Genomic DNA, 19,960 nt, shown 5'->3' with positions numbered 1-19,960 from the left:
TAGGGGAGTGAGCACAATGTTATTTATATAGCACACATAAACTAACATTGTCTAGCTGTAAAACATCTTTAAAAATCCACTGAGATAAAAGGCGGCTTTCAAAGGCTTACAATTTAGCATATGAGCCAACCTAGGTTTAGCTTTCAACAAAGAATACCAAGAGAACAAAACAAAATTTGATGATAAAAAGATAAAGTAAATTGCAAAGTTGTTTAACATTGCATGCCCTATCTGAATCATGAAAGTTTAATTTTGACTAGACTGTCCCTTTAACAACAGCCAATGTACAGAGTACATCTGTTTTTTCCTTTGAAGGGGTTAAATAGCTATCAGTAACAAGGGTGAGAGTGCACTATAGTCTGATGAAGTAAAGTATGTTGTAATAGTGTGTCTCACCGCTTTTGGCTAGACACACACTATAACAGGTCAAAAATAAACCTCAAGGATACGCGACATTCAGGGTGCGGACGTGTCTTAGAGTGGTTAAAATCTGCACAGTCTTTCTGAGGCATCTGCTATTGCTGAGCATGTGCAAGAGTTCACAGTCTATACTTATATGAGTTTTTAATTGGCTGACTACTGTCACATGGTACGGGCCAGCAAACTGAAGTACATTTTTTTAATTTTTCAGAAAAAAAATGCTATTGTGTTGTCTTTCTATTATATACTTGTTGATAATACAATTCTATTTGTTTTTACTTGTACTTTAAAAGACATATATAGGGGTTGGCTTTTAACTTTGCACAAGCATTTCTTGTGAAATGTTTGTGCAATGCCGCCCCCTGCACACTCGTGGTCAATCGGCTGCTAGCAGGGGCCGTCAATCATCCCGATCGTATCTGATCGAGATGATTTCAGTGCGCTGCTTCTTAACTTCTATTTCAGGCGAGCCTGAAACGATAGGCATAGAAAGCAGCATCTGCTGCTTAATAAATCCACCCCATAGAGGCCGAATTATCAAATGTTTGTCGGACCTGATCCGACAGTGCAGATCAGGTCCGACAGACATCGCTGAATGCTGAGAGCAATACGCTCTCCGTATTCAGCTTTGCACCAGCAGCTCATAAGAGCTGCTGGTGCAACGCCGCCTCCTGCAGACTCGAATTGTGGCAACAGGGTTATGGAGCAGCGGTCTTTAGACCTCTGCTTCATAACTGCTGTTTCTGGCGAGTCTGAAGACTCGCCAGAAACACGGGCCCACAAGCTCCATTCGGAGATTGATAAATGGGCCTCATAGACTGTGTTTTATGCTTGTGGCTCCAGAGAAGGATTTTACTAGTTAGCTAGGATGTGTAATGCAAAAATGACATGTTCTAACAATTTAATTAAACATGTTATTGTCATAATAAGGTTCCTTTAATATGTACAATAAATATAACTTAGAAAACAATAGTTTCATAAAGACCACATGATTTTAGGATGAATGAGGTAAATTTTTTCTTTCTTTGCTTTTTCTTCTCTGCTAGTTACAGCTTTTTAAAAATTGCCCAGAACTCTAAAAGTCAAACTTATGGGATCACTGATTTTTACTACCTGCATCTGGTTCAACAGCATACAGGAGGGCAATTAAGTCTTCTAACTAAAGTGATCTTTCCTGCAGAGATGTCAAAGGGTAAAAGAGTCCCTATGAAGACCCTATGAAAAAATGGAGGTCAATTAAGGGCTAGAGCTGAATCAAATAAAAAAAAAATCTATATATTATGCCTTTAAGATATTTCTTATGCTAGACTTAGTACAGAACAGAGAGTGTTTGTTAACCCCTGCACTCACTGAACTAAGTCACAGGCTGACCTTAAATGGGTGGCTAAGGTGGAAAGGGTACGTTAACCCTTTATGTGCCAAACTGGTGACTGTGGTAGGGTTGGTTAACCTTGTACGTCACAAACATGCCATAGTAATGGTGAACAATTTTATATTACACTTTTTATTTTTCTCTTATTTCTATTCTTATTTATATCCACATTAATTTTAGCTTATTGGATAACTAAGTGGTCTGTAAGGTCTGTTTGGAACACAAAAGTGATATCAATACTATAAGCATTTTTTGTAGCAGGGATAAAAGATAAGCTTCTGTAACAGATCTTTTCCAGTTAATGTCAATAATTAATTGATTCATTACTTCTCTCGCTATTTACTCATGAGATCTTGTTTGTATTTTAAAGAATGGGCAATTGTTAGCAGGTTATAATCTTTCACATGTGAACTTTTTAATTGTGTACGCCAGCTGTACAACCCACGTGAATAACTTCATGCATCTGATCAGAAGGTTTCTTGGAAACCCAATTTGTCGTCTAATGTTAGATTCTATTCTAGCATTGTCTTTAGATGATGAAAATTATATTTTGCTGGTTAGCTGTACAGTACAACTTGAAAACTTGCCAGTGGATATATTATTTCACTATTTCCTATTTTATTTTTAAGGAGCTAATACAAAGCCTTAGAAAAGACTGTTTAAGGAGGCCCATTTATCAAGCTCCGTATGGAGCTTGAAGGGCCGTGTTTCTGGCGAGTCTTCAGACTCGCCAGAAACAGCAGTTATAAAGCAGTGGTCTAAAGACTGCTGCTCCATAACCCTGTCCGCCTGCTCTGAGCAGGCGGACAGGAATCGCCACAATTCAACCCGATCGAGTACGATCAGGTTGATTGACACCTCCCTGCTGGCTGCCCATTGGCCGTGAGTCTGCAGGGGGCGGCGTTGCACCAGCAGCTCTTGCACCAGCAGCTCAATGCTGAATACGGAGAGTGTATTGCTCTCCGCATTCAGCGAGGTCTTGCGGACCTGATCCGCACTGTCGGATCAGATCTGCATTGTTAAATAGGCCTCAATGTGTTCATAGCTTAAATTAAATTGAAGTACAAAAAATGAGGTATTATCTAATGGATGTTGGTGTGATGGCACGCTAATTCCCTCCTGAAGTAGTAATATAGTAGTACATTATACGCACATACACCTATCACACCTACATACTGTATATATACATTTATACACATACACATATGCATATATACCTATGAGCCCTTCCTAGTCCTGCACCTTGTTATAAACCATATATATATATATATACTGTATAAATACTTACATGTGTTTACTTTAGGTCTCCAAATGCACAACATTCTTCAGCTGTATTTTGTATTGTGCTTAACACACTTAATTTATCACTTGTAATATGAGCGCTGATTCTCCGGTTAACCTTTTTTTACCATCCAATTGTAATAGCAAATTGTGTGGATTCTTTGCAGGGAACCAAATTCAATAACACACTCTGCAATATTTTTGTTTCACTCGTCATCTAGCCCTTAATTTATCATTTTTACATGCTTTTTACAAAAAGCTTTTGGACTAGATTACAAGTGGAGCTCTAAAATATCTGGCTTATATTTAAGTAGAGCACAATAAATAACCAGCCATTACAAGTGGCTGGTTATTTACCGTGTGCTCGCGGTAGCAATTAGCGCTTATAAAATTAACCAGATTTAAATTTATAAATATGCCCCAAATACCCCCAAAAATACAATGTATTGTATTTTATTAAAAAAAAAGGTACCATTTTTTAATAAAAATAAACTGCACTAGGCCGTATTTTGGGGATTAATTTGACGGGTGTGTGGTGTTAGAAAAAAAAATAAAAAATTGAAAAGTGCCTTTACATTGCGGTCTATGGGAACTGTGTGTTCCCTGTAAATATATATTTATATTCTTACATACATATATATTTATGTGTTAATATGTGTATATACACATATTAACACAAATATATATGTATAAAAGCATATACATATATATTTATATTTGCTGCCATCGCTGCGCTACTTACCCCCTTCGATGTGCCTATGAAAGCCTATGGAAGCACACTCTCATGAGTGCAATGCTTCCTAGAAATGTGAACGCGAGCTCATGTTCGCATTTCGCTTAACTTGTAATACCAGTGCACATTAGCATGTGCTGGTATTACTCAGTGGAGAGCTAATTTTACTTGCGTGCTACACTTGTAATCTGGCCCTTTGTGTTTTCATTTACCAATTCATTAACTAATTGGTATATAATTGATTATGGATGCAGTAGCACTGGCTCACTTGCCTAGATTCTGGTAGTCTAACCTAGGGCCTGGGCCTTGTTTTGGCACACTAGTTATTTTTATATTTTTGCCTGCATCCAAGTTCACCATTCCAAATAATCATCTGCAACAAAATGTGCTGTTGCATTTTTACTCCAAGTTACTCAGATCTGTATTGTCTGTGTAGATGTAGAGCAAATGTTTCAGGTCTCTGTGTATATGTAGATTTACTGGATTTACATATCATTATTTTATACATATAACAATTATCCTGCATTTTGTGGGACTGTCCTATGTTGGGAGCTCTGTCCCATCCAGCATTTTCCTCTAAACTCAACCACGGACAGTTAGTTCTGACCCAGCAACTGAACTGCCCATCATCCCCTTGACCCTCCTTGATTCCACCACTAAACTGCTGTGATACAACCAAGTACCACCCAACAACTTTACCCCTGGTCCTTAATGAAATGTCCTGACAATGTTTACTCTGCCCCTGAGCCACCCACTTATATTCTCAGTCGGCCCTAGCTACTGCTTCTGGCCCTCCATGAAATATTAAAAAATATATACATGTGTCTATCACAGGTGAGAGATCCAAGCCCAGAGATATATATATATCCTTATATAGAAGTGCATTGGAGCCCTTTGCAGTCATGTAGCTGAAAACATGTAAAATTATATGTATGCAATATTTATATATAATAAATTGTCATACTGTGTATTTAGTGTAAATATTTCACATTGCAATGTTCTGCATATAGCAGAATATGTTCTAAGTATTTTTAAATAGATATTGCTATATAGAGTATATCTGTATATATCTATACCTATATATAAACATACATATATATATATATATATATATATATATATACTTGTGCAAAATACCATCAGATATATGTATAAATATGTATTTATGAATAAATATAAATATAACATATTCTGCTAAGTGAAGAACATTGAAATGTGAAATATTCACATTTTAATGTTGAGTTAGCGTACTTACGAATAAGTGATCACGTTGTGCTCCGTTGACTTCTATGGGGTTTTCCAACTTTGGCTCTTGCACATATCAGGTTAGCGCAAGAGTGAAAACATTTTACTTTCAACTTGTAACGCGTGCAAAAAGCTTACTTTTAGAGGAGTTAGAGCGTGAGCAGGAGCGTTGAATACCGCTCTACTTGAAATCTAGACCAAAATTGGTTAAACCATTAGGAAGCATATATAATTGGCTTTGGGTTTTAATATCTAGAGTACAGTATAGGGTTGTTACAAGACCAATACTTCCCAACATTTAGAGGCGGTTTTCAATGGTTTAGAAATTAGTTTGAGCCTACCTAGGTTTAGCTTTTCAAAAATACCACCAAGGAAACAAAGCAGATTTAATGATAAAAGTCAATTGGAAAGTTGTTGCGTGCCCTATCTGAATCATAAAATTGTAATTTTGACTAGACTGTCCCTTTAAGAATGTAAAACCATAAAAAACCTTAAAGGCAAACCAGGATGTATCAGCTGCACTGTAAAAAGAATGTTGTAATAGAGTGACGGTTTCCAAGATTGTAGAGTAAAAGATACAGAGATTGTGTGGGCTATTATGTAAAAAGAGCATAGCACAGAGACGGGATAACTGTTGTAGCAGCTTGTCTATTTGCAAGGCAGGTCATGACAGAAGCACTGCGGGACTGTGGAACTGAAGTGCCAGTTTGTGACCCACAGAATATAGCACCATTGAAACATATGCAAGTGATCACATTTGAATCTGGTTATAGATAAAGGCATATAGATATAGTGGCTGAAATTTTGGTATCAAATTATAGAGTTGTGAATCTACTTTATAGATCTAATCCAAGCTAATGTTTCCTTCTACTACTGGAATGAAGTTCCAACCTATGTATCCTGACAATTACAATTGCAATAACATGTATCTAGCTTCTTTATCTTACTATCTCACTATCTATATATTTAGCTATCTATCATTTATATACTAGAGTTTTAGACAGGACGACACTTTTAATGAACCACAAAAACACATTTTGAAGCTTATAAATATAACAATACAAATGTGTGTAGTATATGATAGTTTTTTATGTAAGCATTAAAGGGATAGAAAGGTCAAAATTAAATGTATTTAGATGCATTTCAATTTGAAATAGAAGCATTTTTTTATATATATTTTCATTAGCAAAAATGTTTCTATTAAACGTTATTACTGTTTTGTTTGCTCAGAGAGCTGGCAGTGGTCTTTATAGCTTCTGAAGATGTCATTTGAGTCATACACGCTAGTGCTGACCCTAGGAGAATGTGAGGTGTTTGAATACTGGTGCATGAGCCCTCACAGCATATGTGCATATGCCGCAGAAAACAGTAACAACTTTTATTAAAAACTAATGGAAATATATTGCAAAAATGCTTCTATTTCAAACTGAAATGCACCTATACATATAGGGAATACATTGATGCTGCTTTTAACATTGTATATATTTTCTTTGTAAAGAATATTTTGCTGCACAAGATATTACAATTTACAATTAAAAAAAATGCTACTATTCTATAACTGATAATCTGTCTTTTATCTGTTTTGTGGATATCCTGAAACAAAAGGCAACACACACACACACACATATATATATATATATTCAATGAGTAACAAAGATATCTGGGAAAATGCTCTTATCTAGCATTGTGACAATGTCTTTGCCTTAAATAGTCATTAAGAATGTGGTAAGTAGATTATTGCAGTTCAAAGTTCTACTCACAAAGTTCCTAGAAAACTTGTTGATATTGATATTGATAAAGTTTTTTTTTTTTTAAACGAACGCATGATAGTTTCAGCTTTTACAATTATAATAGAATATATAACAAAACAAAGGGAAGTGATCCTAGATTCGCTGGAAAAAGCAAAAATTCTATTGTCTGTCTCCCAGCTGACCTTATTGTCTATATTATAGAAGGAGGTAACTGGCTGGGAGTGTGCTTAGAGCATAATACAACATTTAAATCAAGGGAAAAACCCTATTAAGAGAATAGGGAAAAGTATGTTCTTTCTACACATAAAGTATATATTTATCCAATTAAAATTGAACTTTTACTAGTTATAGTTAAAAAGGCAGCATAAATAGAAATTGTATCTAGCGTGCCAGAAAAATAGTTAAAAACACAACTCTGTAACTGTGACTTGTATAAAGTACTTCAATGTTGCTGATTTTAGGCTGTCTATCATATATGAGGAGGAGGGGAAAAATCAATTTTAGGTAAATATAAGAGCCTCTATTTAGGAACTGTGTCCTGTATTGCCCTATATTAGGGTGACCTCTGAGGAAGCGTATAAGTAAAACACGACCGCATCAGGGGCTTCGTGTTTATTTTAGACTATCTACTATTTGATTTTTTTTTTTTTTTTATGGTTTGGCAATTTATGTATTTTTTTTTATTTTTTACTATTTAATAATTTTTTATTGAGATCTTGCAAAAAACATACATTGGTTGCCAATTAACAATATAGACCAGAGTACAACAAGATAATAACAATTATCAGTAATATGAAGAAGATGAATGACACAATAAAGGCTTCTGAGATCTCTATTTTATAACAATAATAGCTTATATGGATGACCATTTAGAAGACCACTCATGGGCCACTAGGTTATAGGCAATCGGAATGTAGGACAGTAATATTTGCGGCCACTCTTGGGCCATATGATAAATAATAGCAGGGTTTATCAGCGAGTAAGCACCGCTTAGATTTATACGCTAAATGCTGAATTGCAGTATGAATTAGTGGAATTTCATGGAGGAGGAGCCGCAAAAATACAAAAGTAGAAGTAATACCCCAATCCATTGCCAGGTGGAAATTAAAGAGTATTGGGGTGTAAAGCGAGCTAGAGAGCCCTAAGACTTATAAGGGACAAAGAGGTCTAGCTAATCTACTTGTCCCACATAAAATTATGTACAAGGAATATAGACTAATGTCATCATGTGTCTTAATTGTGCCACAGGTTATAACACAGTGGGGGTAGATGATTGTACACGAGAATTTGGAATCTTTGTTGGTGTTCTGAATCTACAACTGTGAGCTAATTGGAATGAGAAAATATGACATTGTATCTGACTAAGGTAGTGATAGTAAAATTAAATGGTACATAACAATTAGATAAAACAGTGTACATGTTTATAGAGCCTGAGTCTCAATAACGTGGCTTATTCAATAAAAAGGAGCCAAGTACATTAGCTGGTTAGCTAGTTCAGACCCCCTTTTCAGTATAGTACATGTAATAGGTTCAGATGTCAGTTAACCTAGACAAGCAGTCATTAAAGCTCATAACAACCTCACCCCCCTTTGCAGTACAAAATCTATATTCCCAAAGGGGAACCATCATGAGTAAAACAGTATAATTTAGTCTAAACTTTAGGTATGTAAGTAGCCAGAATAGAAAACTAGACACACTCATACAGTAGAATAGGGGTTGGTTGTCTAATATAGTGGGCGTTTATAACACAGCAAGGTTCTAAAGTTGATCACTACAATTTGACTCTCATATAAAAACCATGTAGCATCGTCAAACTATCTCATGACAAGCTATATTCTAAATAGGTATGAGCCTATAACACGTATTGGTAAACAGTAGGGAAGGTCTGAAATATATACAGCAGCTCAAGTTCAGGAGTATGGGGAGAGGCCCTTCACAATAAGTAATAGAGTTTCTTTAACCCACACCAGATCTAAAGGTAATCTGGATGCGACAGCGAGTGGCTGTACCCTTAAGTGAGGTGCCCAGTTCACACAAATGTAAAAGTCCAGCTACTGATTCAGTGATACCCAGTTTATATGGAAAAGTAAGTTCAGTCAGCAAAACTGTTATCCCCCAATCCATATACCCCCCAACTGCATGGGATGTAAACTCCTGAGCTCCCCTCCACCTTGCTTCCAATAGCTTAAGTATGCATAAGTAGGGCTCCTCCATTATGCTGCAGCGTGGAGATAAATTCACCCAGCCAGATGTAAGACCGGGGGTGGTGTTAGTGAGGTGATTCAGACCTTTGGGTGCGATCCTGGTCGGTTTGGATCTTCTAGCAGTCAAATCGTAAAGATAGTGGTATCATCCGACTCCAGGTTGTCCCTCCAGTTGAATAGTTAGTATATTATTAAAGGATGGCTGAGTGGTTGTGCCATGGTCTATAGATTTTTTAGCATTCCATAAGCGCTACAGGTATTAACGTCTGAACATGGCCGTGCCTTGAACACGCCCCCTATTTGATATTTTTATTTGTTGTTGTAACATTTGGGGCATATTGTGGAAAGGATGGGGAAGGGATATATAGCATATTTAGTGTAAAAAAGTGGCTTATCTACCCTAATATAGGGTAATACAGGACATAATTTCTAAATAGAGGCTCTTACATTTACCTAATATCGTTGATTTTCCCCCTCCTCCTGATATGTGATAGACAATCTAAAATCAGCAACATTGAAGTACTTTATACAAGTCACAGTTACAGAGTTGTGTTTTTAACTATTTTTCTGGCACGCTAGATACAATTTCTATTTCTGCTGCCTTTTTTAACTATAACTAGCAAAAGTTAAATTTTAAGTGAATAAATATATACTTTGGGCGCGATCCGATATCGATCGCAGTTTGCGGCGCAAGCGAGGGAACCGGCGTCGCCCGCAGTTTCAGCTCGCAACTCGAGCTATCCCATATAGGTCGCCGTCAGATGCTAACGTGCCGTAAGTCTGACAAACCAGCGATGTCCAGAAATCTGCGTAAGTACAAATTTCTGGCGTCGCCAGTGACTTGCGCCACGTTAGAATCTGCCGGCGCCTATAAAACCTGACTAAAGTCTAAAACACCCGCACTGTCTAACACGCCTCCCTAACATAGCCCGCACTGTCTAACACGCCTCCCTAACATAGCCCGCACTGTCTAACCCTCTATCCGCTATCCCCCCTCACTAGCCTAACAATAAAAATGCTATTAACCCCTAAACCGCCGCTCCCGTACCCCGCCGCAACCTAATAAAGTTATTAACCCCTAAACCGCCGCTCCCGTACCCCGCCGCCAGCTATATTATATCTATAACCCCCTAAAGTGAGCCCCTAACACCGCCGCCATCTATATTAAAATTATTAACCCCTAATGTAAGCCCCTTACACCGCCGCCATCTCTATTAAAATGATTAACCCCTAATTTAATCTACCTACCCCGCCGCCAGCTATATTATCTATATTAACCCTAAGTATATTATAGTTAATATAGGTATTACATTATATATATTAACTATATTAACCCTAATTATATTAGGGTTAATATAGTTAATATAGTTACTATAGTATTTATATTAACTATATTAACTCTATCTAACCCTAACTAAATTTATATTAAATTAATCTAATTAATTTATAAACTAAAATGTTCCTATTTAAATCTAAATACTTACCTATAAAATAAACCCTAAGATAGCTACAATATAATTAATAATTACATTGTAGCTATGTTAGGGTTAATATTTATTTTACAGGTAAATTGTTAATTATTTTAACTAGGTATAATAGATATTAAATAGTTATTAACTATTTAATATCTACCTAGTTAAAATAATTACCCAATTACCTGTAAAATAAATCCTAACCTAAGTTACAAATACACCTACACTATCAATAAATTTAATAAACTACTAACATCTATCTAAAAATACAATTAAATTAACTAAACTAAATTACAAAAAAAAACAAACACTAAATTACAAAAAATAAAAAAAAGATTACAAGATATTTAAGCTAATTACACCTATTCTAAGCCCCCTAATAAAATAATAAACCCCCAAAATAAAAAAAATTCCCTGCCCTATTCTAAATTCAACAAATTTCAAAGCTCTTTACCTTACCAGCCCTTAAAAGGGCCTTTTGTGGGGCATGCCCCAAAGAATTCAGCTCTTTTGCATACAAGAAATACAATACCCCCCCCCCATTACAACCCACCACCCACATACCCCTATTCTAAACCCACCCAAACCCCCCTTAAAAAAGCCTAACACTACCCCCCTGAAGATCTCCCTACCTTGTCTTCACCACACCGGGCCGAACTCCTGATCCGATCCGGGCGATGTCTTCCTCCAAGCGGCAAAGAAGAATTCTTCCTCCGGCGATGTCTTCCTCCAAGCGGCAAAGAAGAATTCTTCCTCCGGCGACGTCTTCCTCCAAGCGGCAGCAAAGTCTTCATTCTTCCGGCGGCATCTTCAATCTTCTTTCTTCGCTCCGCCGCCGCGGAGCATCCATCCCGGCCGACTGCTGAACTTGGAATGATGTACCTTTAAATGACGTCATCCAAGATGGCGTCCGCCGAATTCCGATTGGCTGATAGGATTCTATCAGCCAATAGGAATTAAGTTAAAAAATTCTGATTGGCTGATTGAATCAGCCAATCAGATTCAAGTTCAATCCGATTGGCTGATCCAATCAGCCAATCGGATTGAGCTCGCATTCTATTGGCTGTTCCGATCAGCCAATAGAATGCGAGCTCAATCTGATTGGCTGATTGGATCAGCCAATCGGATTGAACTTGAATCTGATTGGCTGATTCAATCAGCCAATCAGAATTTTTTAACTTAATTCCGATTGGCTGATAGAATCCTATCAGCCAATCGGAATTCGGCGGACGCCATCTTGGATGACGTCATTTAAAGGTACATCATTCCAAGTTCAGCAGTCGGCCGGGATGGATGCTCCGCAGCGGCGGAGCGAAGAAAGAAGATTGAAGATGCCGCCGGAAGAATGAAGACTTTGCTGCCGCTTGGAGGAAGACGTCGCCGGAGGAAGAATTCTTCTTTGCCGCTTGGAGGAAGACATCGCCGGAGGAAGAATTCTTCTTTGCCGCTTGGAGGAAGACATCGCCCGGATCGGATCAGGAGTTCGGCCCGGTGTGGTGAAGACAAGGTAGGGAGATCTTCAGGGGGGTAGTGTTAGGCTTTTTTAAGGGGGGTTTGGGTGGGTTTAGAATAGGGGTATGTGGGTGGTGGGTTGTAATGGGGGGGGGGGGGTATTGTATTTCTTGTATGCAAAAGAGCTGAATTCTTTGGGGCATGCCCCACAAAAGGCCCTTTTAAGGGCTGGTAAGGTAAAGAGCTTTGAAATTTGTTGAATTTAGAATAGGGCAGGGAATTTTTTTTATTTTGGGGGTTTATTATTTTATTAGGGGGCTTAGAATAGGTGTAATTAGCTTAAATATCTTGTAATCTTTTTTTTATTTTTTGTAATTTAGTGTTTGTTTTTTTTTGTAATTTAGTTTAGTTAATTTAATTGTATTTTTAGATAGATGTTAGTAGTTTATTAAATTTATTGATAGTGTAGGTGTATTTGTAACTTAGGTTAGGATTTATTTTACAGGTAATTGGGTAATTATTTTAACTAGGTAGATATTAAATAGTTAATAACTATTTAATATCTATTATACCTAGTTAAAATAATTAACAATTTACCTGTAAAATAAATATTAACCCTAACATAGCTACAATGTAATTATTAATTATATTGTAGCTATCTTAGGGTTTATTTTATAGGTAAGTATTTAGATTTAAATAGGAACATTTTAGTTTATAAATTAATTAGATTAATTTAATATAAATTTAGTTAGGGTTAGATAGAGTTAATATAGTTAATATAAATACTATAGTAACTATATTAACTATATTAACCCTAATATAATTAGGGTTAATATAGTTAATATATATAATGTAATACCTATATTAACTATAATATACTTAGGGTTAATATAGATAATATAGCTGGCGGCGGGGTAGGTAGATTAAATTAGGGGTTAATCATTTTAATAGAGATGGCGGCGGTGTAAGGGGCTTACATTAGGGGTTAATCATTTTTATATAGGTGGCGGTGGTGTAAGGGGTCAGATTAGGGGATAGATAAGGTAGATGGCGGCGGTTTTAGAGGCTCACAGTAGGGGGTTAGTTTATGTAGATGGCGGCGGGGTCCGGGAGCGGCGGTTTAGGGGGGTAATAACTTTATTAGGGATTTCGGGGGGGGGGATCGCGGTTGACAGGTAGATAGACATTGCGCATGCGTTAGGTGTTAGGTTTATTTTAGCAGATCGCGGTTGACAGGGAGATAGACATTGCGCATGCGTTAGGTGTTAGGTTTATTTTCTAGTTAGTTTAGGGAGTTACGGGGCTCCAATAGTCAGCGTAAGGCTTCTTACGGCTGCTTTTTGTGGCGAGGTGAAAATGGAGTAAGTTTTCTCCATTTTCGCCACGTAAGTCCTTACGCTGCATATTGGATACCAAACTGCGCGGGTTTGGTATACCTGCCTATGGCCCAAAAAACTGCGGGCGACGGCAGAAATATACGCGCGTAACTTCTAGGTTACGCCGTATATGTGATACCAAATCCGCGCAAATATTGGCGTCGCCGGCTTTTGCGGGCGACGCTTTATATCGGATCGACCCCCTGATGTGTAGAAAAAATATAATAGAATCTTTAGTTTCTTGCACTGGCAACCTAACACTTTAACTGTATAATAAAATCCCCTATGAACCTGCATTCAAATGGACTTTGTTAATTAGCAGAGTTTAGCAATGCCTAATTTACCATTAAAAACTGACCAGGTGCAATAAAACTATAAAGGAAGAATCTTAACAAATAATAAACAAAGTAGAAATGCTATGTGCGGCAACTGCAAAACCAAGTGGCACAGAAGTGTGACCAGAATTCTACTTCTTATCCTAATAACCTGGAATGTATCCATTAAAAATAAGTACACCCAAAATTATCTGAATTGCAAATAATTACGTTGGAGTTTAAAGTGACACCAAGTCATTTTGTATTACTGCTTTGCAAATTATCTGCATGCATAATAAATATTTTACAACTTTTAAAACTGCTGTTTTACATTACAATTTTCAATGTATTCTGTTCTTCCTTAATTAAATGTTTTATAAGAGAAAGTTCCATTTAAACTACCGTGCAGCAATATTAAATCATGTATGCATTTTAGTGTGCTCAATTCCACATTGTATTTAATATTTATAAATCCTGTATTGAGTACCTATATTTTGTAACAAGTAAATACAAATGTGTTTAAAGAGAGTAAACATCTCACATGAAGCTCTCTGTAATTTTCACAAGGACTTTGCTTGTAGATATTCAACAGCTTTAAATGTTGACATGCTCATCTAATTATAAGTGGCATCACTCAATTTTTCTGTAAGACCTGCATTGATCTGACATTGGATTGAGTTGCCATAATAGCATACACTCCTGTAAATCCAGAACTGTCACTATTCTGCTTTTTATTGTGATGTATAACCATCAAGAAAATCCCACTGAGAGTGAACTAGAATCACTGAGTTAAAAAATGACTCACAATTAGAATTACTAAATCTGGAGAGGGAAACAATAAGTGACCCTCATATTAAAGGGACATTAAACCCAATTTTTTTTTTTCTTTCATGATTTAGAAAGAGCATGCAGTTTTAAACAACTTTCTAATTTACTTCTATTATCTAATTTGCTTCATTCTCTTGATATTCTTTGCTGAAAAGCATATCTAGATAGGCTCAGTAGCGGCTGATTGGTTGCTGCACATAGAAGCCTCATGTGATTGGCTCACCCATGTGCATTGCTCTTTCTTCAACAAAGGATATCTAAAAATTTAAGCAAATTAGATAATAGAAGTACATTGGAAAGTTGTTTAAAATTGTATTCTCTATCTGAATCATGAAAGAAAAAATGTGTGTTTAGTGTCCCTTTAATATTCACTATATAAAAGACTAAACCCTGAATGATAGGTCATGTGTCAATCTAATTTGCAGGTGGTAATAGATATTACCTTCCCCACCTAGCTGATAGTAGAGTGTTTGATGAGGGAGAGGGGCCCCTACCATAAAAAAGAAAGGAACGTGAGACCAATTGTGGAAAGAGGCGATTTTCCTAACTGAAATGAGGGATAGTATGTCCCTCTACATAGCAGATGATTGAAATAGGAATTGCAATAAAATGTATACTAGGTAACTTTAAGGGTGGTTTGAGCTCTAAAAGGAACCACAGAACATCCATATAAGCACTAATATATGGCAAGTTATCTTTGTTTTACAAGAGAAGAGGCCCTATATGTTCACTTAGCTATCATGTGATCTCTAGGGCAACAGTGATCATCGGATATAGCCATATGGTACAAAATAAAGGGGGTGGGGTTTCCATTTGTGCTGCCCAAAATACATAAGGAGAAATGCAACCTACTATTGGAAAGCAGCAATTCAGCAATAACAATGACAAACACAGCACTTGCTCCGTTTTACAGGGTTCTGCCAACTCTAAACAGGCCATGCTCACCCCACCCATAAAAATATATAAGACCTCTTACTATACCACCATTAAATTATGAGTTTTTGGATCCCTATAGCTGTCAAGTGATAGTCACCTTGTAACAACCACTAACCTCCTCTTGTTTTTTTGCTTGTGATATACAGGTAGCCCTCAGTTTATGCCGGGGTTAGGTTCCAGAAGGAATGGTTGTAAATCGAAACCGTTGTAAATTGAAATCCAGTTTATAATGTAAGTCAATGGGAAGTGAGGGAGATAGGTTCCAGGCCCCTCTCAAAATTGTCATAAGTAACACCTAATACATTATTTTTAAAGCTTTGAAATGAAGACTTTAAATGCTAAACAGCATTATAAACCTAATAAAATAATCACACAACACAGACTTCACTTGCATTTTTCTGAAAACAGTTCTTTCTATGCATTCCAAACTGGACTGATTTATAGACAGGAAGATCTTGTTCCTTTGAAATCTGCTCGATAGCTCAGGTCTGGTTAAACTGATTAATTTCAGCTTGCTTGGCTTTGCTGCAACACAAGCGGACAGCTCCACCTACTGGCTATTTTAATAAATGCACTGCTTCTCAATGCTTTTCAATAGCAGTCACGTGACTGAAAAAAAAGGTTGTTATTCTGAAACGGTGTAAATTGAACCGTTGTAAAACGAGGGCCACCTGTAGTTCATAGATCCTTGTTTTGTTTACAAAAATACACATATCTAAATACATAGTATATAGAACTCTATGCTTGGTGATTTTTAAAATATTTTTTTTTTAAACTAAGAGAGTTTGGGCAGGGATTGGAGCATAAATACATTGTCTAAGTTTGTTATCACCCTTCTGTATTATTAGAGTTTTGTGTAGTTTTAAAATGTATCTAATTTTTTTATGGCTAGATATTTTATTATTACAAATTTTCTGTAAGGTGACATAAAACAATGTGTTTTATCTGAATGACATTTTTATAAAATCCTAAATGTTGGTGTTTTATTGATGGTGTTTAAAAGTGGAACGCTGAAATGTGTGTTTGACAGATTTTGGAAATAATTACTCCCATGATATTCTTTACAATGTACACTATTGAAAATGAAACATTCATACATATAATAGTTTTGCATTTTGTATGTTGACATTTTTTTCCATATTTGGATATTTCTAAATTTGCTTTTTTTTAAATGTAGTACTTCGTCTGCATGAAAAAGGTTATGATTTATGTGGGAAACACAGATAACCAAAAGGGCATCAGTACTGGGGTGTGAAATGTTTAAGCAGCAAATCAATTATTTTCTGGACTTCCATTTTTTTTAAAATTCTAATATGGTTATATTGTCTAAGTACACAACATTCTGATTTCACAGAGGGATAAGAACGTATTTTGATGATGAATCTTCAGGGTAGAGCCCCCTCTTTCAAACAATTGGTCACATGTTCTTCTAATTGTGTGGCCTGCAATATGGGAACCATGTACAATTTGTTGAAACTTCTTCATTGTTTGAGGGAAGATCACCTACCATGCAATGTATTCAGCATGCAGGAAATTGTCCTGCCAATACAGAATAAAGAGGTGGGTCCATATAGAGTATGGTAGGGAGAAGCAAAGTGGAGAACATGTCCCTGTTGTCTTCTGCACCAAAGAGATGAAATACGTTGGCTATCTGTGCTGTGACTTGGTGGAAATTATGTGTTGCTGTGCCAATAGTACTTGTCACAAAGGCAAAATATGTGGCTCTCCCCAGCCTGGTCATTTTACCAAGCACCAGAGCTTATTTTCAAACCCTGTTCTAGTATAGTTCATTATAGAAGAAAAATCAAAGCAAACACAACACAAAATAGTATTTTTCTGTTGCCTTGTTAAATCAAATAAAACTTTATATGTTCTATAAAATAAAACATGACATTGTTGTTTCCAGAGTATTCAATTACCTACAATTTTTAGAGCAGTGTTGACTAATTTCTGATTGATAAGGATGGCTGGATAAATAATAATATTCTACAGCAAATAGTGCTTTTTATTATCATGCCCTGATCTTCCTTATCATATTATGTTTTTTTATAAGTTAGAAGTGATAGAAAACCACAACATTTTCTGTCACAATTTGGATAGGACATACAATATTAAACAATTTACTTAAAAGAATTTACTTCTATTATCAAATGTGCTTCATTCTTTTGTTATCCTTTGCTGAAGGAACAGCATTGCACTACTGGCAGCTAGCCGAACAACATATTTAGTTAGCCAATCACAAGGGACACATGTGTGCAGGCAGCAATCAGCAGCTAGCTCCCACTAGTGTAGGATATGTCCATATTCATTTTCAACAAGGGATACCAAGAAAACGAAGCACATTTGAAAATAGAAGTGAATTTAAAAGTGTCTTAAAATGACATGCTCTATCTGAATAATGCAAGTTTAATGTTGAATTTCCTAACCCTTTAAGCACTGTGGACACATTTTTTACTCCACGCATGTATGAGTGCGGAATACTTTGCATGTGATGTCACAGGCACTCATGGTGAACACAGGACAAAAGTGCCATGACACCCACTGGCGCAAGTCACAGCAATGCATTGTACCTGAGCGCTACTGACACTGGGAATGTAAGAGAAGTAAATACATATATTTTTTAAACATTAGAAAGTGTCTTAATGGCAGAGTTTAATTGTAAAAGAAGAAATCACAGTTTTGAGGCCTGTTAATTGAGTCAGCATACCAAAATTATATCATGAGATCATTTTCCAGTCCACATGATCTGCAGTGTCGATCCCTAAAGTATTAATCATGTACTTGTTTTATCTCTGCTGCCAGATGGTAGATCAGCAATTTGCAGTACTTTTTATGATGGTCATTGCTATGTATTTACAAACAGACCATAGTTACTCTATGAATTGAAGAAAATGCACCGTCAAACACTAAAACAAGTTATAAAAAGAATATAATTAATCGTATGGTTTAGAACTATTACAATGTTTTCATTATGGGAATAAATGACCTACTTATTCTACTTGGATACGTACTTAATCTGAGTTTACCCTTTTATAACGCACAACTCCTGCCACTTTACAATTACTTATTAACTCTGTGTCAGGTATGATGGCTAACAGAATACAATGTAAATGCTTTCCCCTGTTTGCAAAAAAAATAATAATTTTACAGTAGGACCATCAAAATGATTTATTTTTATATATATATATATATATATATATACTGGATATATATATATATATATATATATATATATATATATATATGTGTGTGTATATATATATGATATAGACTGTGTTTATTTAGAAATAAGTGAGAGTCAGGACAATCCAAGCACCAACTTTAAAAAACAAGTAAAAATAATATGAATGAAGTAAACTGAGTTAAATATATACTGGTATTTTTCCCCACAAAAAATATAAATAACAATTATAAAATGTCACAAGCACATCCCACTTACCTTGCTTCTTTCTTTTTTTATTGATTTTTTTTCAAAGGGCAATCCAGGGTAAAGGACTGAGCCAAAAGAAGGCAGCCTGTAGCAAGTAGCAAGCTCTCTCCTATCTTTCCTCTTTTTCCTTACTGGTAGGGATCTTGCCAGGGATTCTTTTAGTGCAGCTGATATATTTCTGGAGAGCTTGTGTCTCTGAGCCTCAGGGCTCAGAGATAAACTCAGTTTGGTAGCTTAAGTGTAAAAGGGATTCCTTTCATAGCACTGAGTTGTTCTTCCTAAATATAGAGCGTGTTGCATTTGCTAACTACGTCCCTGTAAGATTAAGATTGAGGCACGGAAAAAAAAGGCTTGTGTTTCTAAACACACCTCACTGGGCAAGCAGCAGAGAGCACACGCTGTCAGTGCCTTGTCTGTTTCACCTGGTCTCTGTAGTGTTGACAATGGCTCCTGTTTCCAGTCAAACAAAAGCAAACAAATAACAAAGGCTTACAAACTTATTTGTGTGTATGTCACTGCCCTCAAACAAGCAATGCTATGATGGAGTATATGTAAAATATATTAAAAGTTGCTCAGTAAACATTAGCCTTCTACCTGTAAATATACTGAACTGAACCAGGGAGACATTACATTTTATTAGCACTATACCAGTTTTGTGTTTTAAGGGACATGAAACCCAAAAATGTTCTTTTATGATTCAGATAGATTTTACATTTTTAAACAACATTCCAATTTACTTTTGTTATTAATTTTGCTTGGTATCTTTTATTGATGAAGCAGCAATGCACTCCTGGGAGCTACCTGAGCACATTTGTAAGCCAATGAAAATGGGCATACAAGTTCAGGCATCAATCAGCAGTTAGCTCCAAACTCCTGAGCCTATCTAGATATGCTTTTCAACAAAGGATACCAAGAGAATTAAAAATATTAGATAATAGAAGTAAACTGGAAAGTTGTTAAAAATTGTATGCTCTATCTGAATCATGAAAGAAAAAAATTAGTTTTCATATCCCTTTTAAAAAATATCATGTAGTGCATCCTTTATATATATATATATATATATATATATATATATATATATATATATATATATATATATACACATATACTGTATATATTTTTTATTATTATTATTTTTTTTAATAT

General features: G+C 36.0%; 1 protein-coding gene across 1 annotated transcript in view; it reads right to left on the bottom strand.

Annotated features, from left to right (window-relative positions):
- The window catches only part of SMPX (small muscle protein X-linked), a 200,537-nt gene extending 181,457 nt beyond the window's left edge, over window positions 1-19,080 (bottom strand). Inside the window, exon 1 of the mRNA XM_053706377.1 lies at window positions 18,824-19,080. The gene's annotated coding sequence lies outside the window, so the exon portion shown is untranslated. The remainder of the gene's footprint in view (window positions 1-18,823) is intronic.
- Window positions 19,081-19,960: the final 880 nt, after the last annotated feature.

Source organism: Bombina bombina, chromosome 3 (assembly GCF_027579735.1).
Source record: "Bombina bombina isolate aBomBom1 chromosome 3, aBomBom1.pri, whole genome shotgun sequence".
Classification (NCBI taxonomy): domain Eukaryota; kingdom Metazoa; phylum Chordata; class Amphibia; order Anura; family Bombinatoridae; genus Bombina; species Bombina bombina.
This window is presented reverse-complemented; position numbering and strand designations above follow the sequence as displayed.